Below are 7,278 nucleotides of genomic sequence, written 5' to 3' on the forward strand. Positions count from 1 at the left end.
CCCTCCCGGCAAGAAAGAAATTCTGTGACATGCGGTGAAGATGATAACTCGGTACCATTAAGTAGTGATTGGCATTGACCTTGCCTTCGAAGGGAATGACTGCACCCAAGTCATGTCAGGAAAAACGTGCCCCACAACGTTACAGAACCACCAGAACCTTTCACTGTTGTAACCAAACACTCAGGGTTGTGGAGTTCTTTCGGTGGGCACCACACATGCACTCGTCCATTTGTCGAGAACATGGTGAAGGATGATTCATCTGACATCACATTTCTCAACTGCTCGGTAGTCCATTGCCTGTGCTCTTTGCAACGCGAGACTCGCAAACATGCATTGCTAGGTGTGATGAATGGTTTGTGCACTCTAACCCAACTACAGTATCCCGCTATGTGGAGTTTTCAGTGGACCGTTTTTGATGAAACTGGCTGCTCACGCCTCGGGTTGAAATTTACAGTCAATCGATCTGCAATTGCTCGCTTGCTTTGCCTTGCGCTTCAAATTCATTCACGGATATCACGTTCCTTGTGTCCGAAACCCATCGCTTTCTGTACCCACCTTACCCAGTCGCACCAAAATGTCCCTGGACTCTGCATCCTTTTCTTCTGACAAAGTGGAGAGATTGCTGTCATAGTGTATGTTGTTATGTAGCAATTCATACAATGGTCAACTTTTCATATAGAATGTGGAAACTTGTGTTTTTTCACTTCCTAAGATCACATAGGACTACAAATCAGCTGTTTCCAATTTTTCCAAACATTGCTAATGACAAAAATCCAAGATGGCGGCCAGCGAGTGACGAAAATCGATAAAAAAATTGATGACAAATTTCGTTTTGTATTTTCAGACACAGTGTATGCAGTAGAAGATCTATAATAGACATCATAATCATAATCCCAAACACTCATAAATATGACCACTCTGATATCTTTGCCTGATCCTGCATATTTAGACAATATACGTGTAGTGTCTTTAACATAAAAATTATCAATTATGTGTTTTTTCTCTATTTGCAGATAAGTCATGGCACAGAGTGAAGAACACCCGGAGAAAAAGGGCGCGCACAGAAATAAACTATAAACTATGCATAAAGTGTCAGAGCTCCGAACAAGAGCAAATGAAAGAACCACCACAATCTGAGGAACATTCAACGTACGACAAATTCTTGACAGCGGTTCGTTGACAGCGGTTCGTTTGAGAGCGAGTTTTGGGAACAGTGAGTTCATTACTCAGTGAAAAAAATCGGGGACTTGACAGCAGGTGATCTAAGTGATAAGCATGTTGTGTGGCACAGAACATGCTACGCGGCAAGCACCGATAAAGAACATATAAAACGTGATGAAAAGCGATATAAACGAGCCTGTGCAACATCCGATGTTAGTCTTCTTCAACGAACCATAGGGAGACCAGCAACCTCATCGCACCATGGAGAACCTGAAGAACTGTCAGTATCAGGAAGGCACACTCTTTCAAAATCCATGAACTACGATAAAAGTAAGTGCTTTTTCTGCCAAGGCAAAGTTAAAGATGTTTTGCACGAATGCCGGTCAGGAAATATTGGAACTCTGATACATGATATAGTGCAACACTCCAACAACCCAGAGTGGAACGTGAACTATGCTAATGTCATATCTGACAATGATGCACTGTCACAGGACATTGTGTATCACAAGCAGTGTATAACTGAACAGTGGCAACTTCTGAAGCGTGAGCTTGAGTGTGCTGGAGACGGTCTACCATCCTCAAATACCCCTACCGGTGGCAATACCGATGATAGTGAAACAACTGTTCACTATATTGCAGCCGAAATCGAGTTCTTTGCTGAAATACAGGAGCATATCGAACAAGGTGAAATCATACCCATCGATGAAGCAGAAAATGACTATGTATCGAAGATGAAGCAACACGATATTGAATATTGGTCAAGATTTTCAAATGCCCAAACAGCACGGAGATGGTTGCGACAGGAAATCGAGAAGAATGTCAAACTCGTTGAATTCACACTATTGCCAAATAAGCCTACGCTGATACATTCCAAAGCCAAACAAAACGCAGCAGTCAGAGAAGCAGTACACAGACCTGACCCCCATGATAACATGGAGAAGATCTTCGAAGCTTCCATGGTGCTACGTAAATCGATTGAGCAGGTCAAAAAGGCCCCATGGGTTTTCGATGGAACGCTGGAAAACTCAGCAGAAGATGTGGTTCCACATGAACTACATAGCATGATTCTATGGATCTTGAAAGGCATGTACATTGCACACAGTAAAAACTGAAACCCGAACACATGATTTGAATCAGTCAGCAACGGTCATATCTCAGCAAATACTGCAAGCACATAAATCAAATCGTCAAAGGTGTGGAGAAGCTACTTCCGACTCAAGGATGCATCGCTGAGCATATATTGTGCGCACACCTACAAGCCAACATATGGTTGCAAGACTTAGTAGCTGTACCAATTCTACTGGATCCTGCTACTCTGGGACGGCGACAACTGGAGGACGGCCAGTATGTCCCAGTTGTCTCAAAAGTTCCAGCAGCACTGTGGTAGAACTTGTGAAGTGTTCCTGTGTCGCCAGTAAGCACAGTGGACGGTGCTCTTGTAAGGCACATAATCTAGCCTGTACAGAGCTCTGCAAGTGTGAAGGAGCTGAGGACGCATGCAACAATGTCGCAATTGATGAGAATTCAAGCGATGACGAGGAAAATGAGGACTTGGATGACGAAATAATTATATATGCCGAAGCATCTTTGTGTTTTGTATTTGCACATCCATTCAAATTGTATGTTCTCAGTACTACAGAACGTCCTTTTTGTGCATGTTTGACTCATCTTTTGGGGGGTTCGTAAATAATGCCCAACTGGGTTAAATTTAGCTGAACAGATATTTTTTTTATTATCTCTGATTGTGCTATAATGGGTAAAATATGGCGATTTCTCAAATTTTGGATTTTGGTGACTGCTTATGAATAACAAAATTGGAAACAGCTGTTTTTGTGTTCACTGTAAACATAGGAAGTGAAAAATTACAAGTTTTCAGATTCTATATGAAAAGTTTAGCAAGTTACACAATGACATACACTATCAAACCTCGACTCAGATTCTGCAACCAGTCCAGACGGCATCAGCCCACGTGTCTTAAAAACCTGATCCTCTGCTCTTTCTGTTCTATTCACCGTCTCATTTGCTTAAGGTCATCTCCCATCTGCTTATAAATCAGCAAACATCACCACCCTGCATACAAAAGATGCAAAAACAGATCCCTGCAACTGCAGACCAATCAGCCTTCTCCAAATCATCAGCAAGGTTATGGAATCCATCATCGCTTCAGACATTAAATCCTTCCTCTTCTCCAATGGCTTGATTTCTGGTCATCAATTAGGTTTCAGCCCACGTCACTCTAACCTGGATATGCTGCTTCTGCTCTCCCAACAATGGGCGTTGGTACTCAATGCCACACATGAAATCAGAGCCATATCCTGAGACATATCGTGTGCTTTTGACATGGTCTGGCACGCTGCCCTGCTCACCAAACACTTCCTATGGTATCCAAGGCAATGCCCACTCATGGCTCGTAGACGTCCTCTCCTGTTTCAGCCAACATGTAGCCCTAAATGGAGTTCTCTCATCCTCTCTGCTTGTACAGGCTGGAGTTCCTCAAGGTAGCATTTTGGGCCCTGTTATTTTTCTGATCTTCATCAATGATCAAAACTAAGATCTAGGCTTTCAATGACACCTTGGATGCTGCTATCCTGTCTGTGCCTGTTTGTGGTGAGCATGTTGAGGTCGTGGAGAGATTCACTTTCCTTGGCAGTGATATTCATGTCTCTGCTGGCTGTGAGTCAGAGGTCAATAGATGTCTGGGTCGGGCCTGGGGAGTGATGCATTCACTGGATAATGGGGTGTGGCACTGCCAGTACCTGTGCGGGAGGATGAAAGTCCAAGTCTTCAGGTCCTTGGTGCTTCCAGTCTTGCTCTATGGATACGAGACTTGAACTCTGACCGAGGATCTGAGACAGGCACTTAATTCCTTTGGTACCAGGTCTCTTCGAATCCTTGGCTATCGCTGGTCGGACTTTGTGTCCAACGAGTGGTTGCTGAGAGAGACTCAAATGAGATTTGTTACCTGCATAGTCCATGAGCGTCAGCTGCGGCTGTATGGACATGTGGCTCCTTTTCCTGATGCTGATCCTGCTCACCAGATTCTGTCAGCGAGGGAGTCTCCTGAGTGGAGGAGGCCAATGGGCCGACCACATGCCTCGTGGTTGCAGAAGGTTGATCGGCATCTCAAGGAGAAGGGGATGGGCCAGGCATCTGCTTGGGGGAAGGTCAGACAGAGGCCCCTGGAGTACCGGCGGAAAGTGGACGCAGTGCCGCGCTGCTCTGGCGCATGCTCCCATGCCTGACCTGACCTCTCCGACTCTCTGGAAAATCTTTATCTCTTTGCTGAAGCCAACACCCTCTGTCATACCATCTGTCATCCCTCAGACCGACAAGCCGCAGCTTCTTCGCTCTCTGCAGACCTGGATAAAATCACAAACTGGACAACACGTGGAACATGTCTTTCAATCCTGACAAATCTCACACTCTCACGATGTCTCTCCAAAAAGATCGTTGAGAACCCAGCCCCCCCTCCACCCCATCTACTTTTTCACCAATCCTCTGGAAAATGTCCTTTTATTCAAGCTTCTGGGTCTCATTATCTGCCATGATCTTTCCTGGGAAAGCCACGTTTCCAACCTCGCCTCAAAAGCCAGTCGCCAACTGGAAATCTTCCATCGTGCAAAGTCCTTCCTCGGCCCACCTGAGCTTCTGACCACATACAAAGCTTTTGTCCACAGCCTGATGGAGTATTGCTCTCCCCAGTGGGCTGGTGCTCCTGCCTCTCACCTTTTTCGGCTTCACGCTGTGGAAACCAAGACATTTAGGATCATTGGTGTCTCCCCCGGTGAGGCTGAGTTTTTGGGCCTCTCACTCTCTCAATGGAGGAAGGACGGTGGTCTTCCATCTCCTCTCTGGTCTCGCCCCCACCCCCTGCCCTGGCTGTGATATGTCTCCAACATATTTCCGCAGGGCGCTCAAGGTCCGCCAACAACCCCCTTCTGGTAAATCTACCAAAATCATGAATTACTGCTCACCTTCACTCTTTTTTCCCCGCCTTTGAAATAAACTCCCACACTCTCTTCAATCCCATTCTTTCTTCCAGGCCTTCAAAACAGTGGTTCACCGCCACCTCTTATCTTCCCCCATCCAAAGCCTTGATTTTTTTCTACCCCCGTTAATCCACCCCAAACAAATATCCTTCAAATTCCCTGCTTTCCTTCCTGAAAGTCCCTGTAGTGTCCATCTTGTATACCCCGTGTTCCCCGCCCCATACCTCTCCCTTCCACAGATCTCCTGGTGTCTCTATTCCCACTGTTTTGTTCTCCCCTCTCTCGCCCCTCTTGTCTCATGCCCCCTTGCTGTGCGTTGTGTGCTAGCTCTCATACGAGCCTCGACAATGTTTACAAAAAACTAAAAAAAAAATCCTGCAGTATGTAATTCCACCCACTGTTGCTCTTTGCTGATGTCTTTCCCGAGGAATTCCATGTCGACGTCACCTTCGACACCGTTGTTCGTGAAACATCAGCAAGTTGAGCTGACCTCTTTCCTGAAGCTACTGCCAAACATGCCCCAACAATAACCCCTCTTTCAAAGTCTCTGAGTTCTCCTCTTGCAGTCATGCTCGCTATAATTATAGGCAACCAGCCCTGTGCAACAATTTTCTGCATGACCCAAAGCATGCTGGGGTGTTATTTGCTGAATTAACACATGGGCCACGTCTGTATGGAAGCCATTACGTTCAATATTCTTGGTGTGACAGTGGCAAGGCGTATGACACTGTGGGGATATCGCAGGTTTCGAGGAACGACGATGGATGACCATGGGTTGAACGCAAAAGCTTTATTATCCAGAGCAGACAAGAAACGGGTCATTTGTTCCTTTATCACCACGGCAAACTTTCAAAGCTGCAAAGCTCCTCGGGCTCAGAAGACTTCATTTCAGCTCCATTCATGCTCCATCCATTGAAGCTCCATGAAACACCATGGGTCCTCGAAATCACAAAAAAAGGTAGTTGAAAAGCAATCGCGTGTGCTATGTTTCTCCTGCGTCCACTTCTGCTCTTATTTCCTGCTTCCACTCATTACGCTGGTTGAACATTAAACTGTCATCTAACAGCTAACATTACACATGGTGTCCCTCATTTACCCAGGTGTTTCCCCCCATCTCTCTCTCTCTCTCTCTCTCTCTCTCTCTCTCTCTCTCTCTCTCTCTCTCTCTCTCTCTCTGCCTCTCTCTCTCTCTCTCTCTCTGTCTCTCTCTCTCTCTGTCTCTCTCTCTGTCTCTCTCTCTTTCTCTCTCTCTGTCTATCTCTCTCTCTATCTCTCTCTCTGTCTATCTCTCTCTGTCTCTCTCTCTGTCTCTCTCTGTCTCTCTCTCTGTCTCTCTCTCTGTCTCTCTCTCTGTCTCTCTCTCTCTCTGTCTCTCTCTCTGTCTCTGTCTCTGTCTCTGTCTCTGTCTCTCTCTGTTTCTCTCTGTTTCTCTCTGTTTCTCTCTGTCTCTCTCTCTGCTTTGTTACTTATGCATGGCCACATCTTTTAAGTTACAGACTCCAAAGTTGTGGAAAATGCAACTTTGTTTGGGGTTTAACATAGGCTATGTGGCCGCAGCCTCACGCAGTGGCATCAGGAGGTGGGTGGCACAAGGGGGGCTTAAATTCTCCATGTAAATGTGTACTGTGTAGCACCACCTGATGGTGGCGGCAGAGGTTATTGTGATCTCCCTTTTTACCTGGGCACCGCTGAGGTTAAAGCACTCTTCGCACGGGTAAATTTGTTCTCCTCCCCCAAAACGAAGGGGTCTGTAAAAGCCTGTCATCGTGTATGAGACATTTCTAGAAGGAAGGGACATCAGGACAACCATGGGGAGCAAATGGGGAAGGGGAGCAAGACGTGAGGACGGGATGGACAGGGGAAGGTGGGGAGAGAGGTTAAAGCACTCTATGCACGGGTAAATTTATCTTCCTTTCCTTCTCCTAGCCTAAAATGGAGGGCCTGTCACAGTAGAAAAAATAATAACCAGAGGGAGTAGTGGATATCATACGAGGGAAACATTTCTAGCAGCAGTAAGGGATGTGTGACTGGGGTAAATGGGGGGAGGGGGGGGAGAGATTAAGTGGAAGCTATGAACTCTGAACTCAGGGTATCGATACAACTTTGTAAAGGAAGTCACATGGGCTCT

At 46.1% G+C, this 7,278-nt stretch overlaps 1 pseudogene; it reads left to right on the top strand.

The window, feature by feature from the left end:
- Positions 1–240: 240 nt before the first annotated feature.
- On the top strand, positions 241–2,394 carry LOC147016987 (uncharacterized; annotated as a pseudogene).
- Positions 2,395–7,278: the final 4,884 nt, after the last annotated feature.

The sequence above is a fragment of the Eptatretus burgeri genome, chromosome 11, assembly GCF_056783735.1.
Source record: "Eptatretus burgeri isolate ZD-2024b chromosome 11, Ebu_testis_v1, whole genome shotgun sequence".
NCBI lineage: Eukaryota > Metazoa > Chordata > Myxini > Myxiniformes > Myxinidae > Eptatretus > Eptatretus burgeri.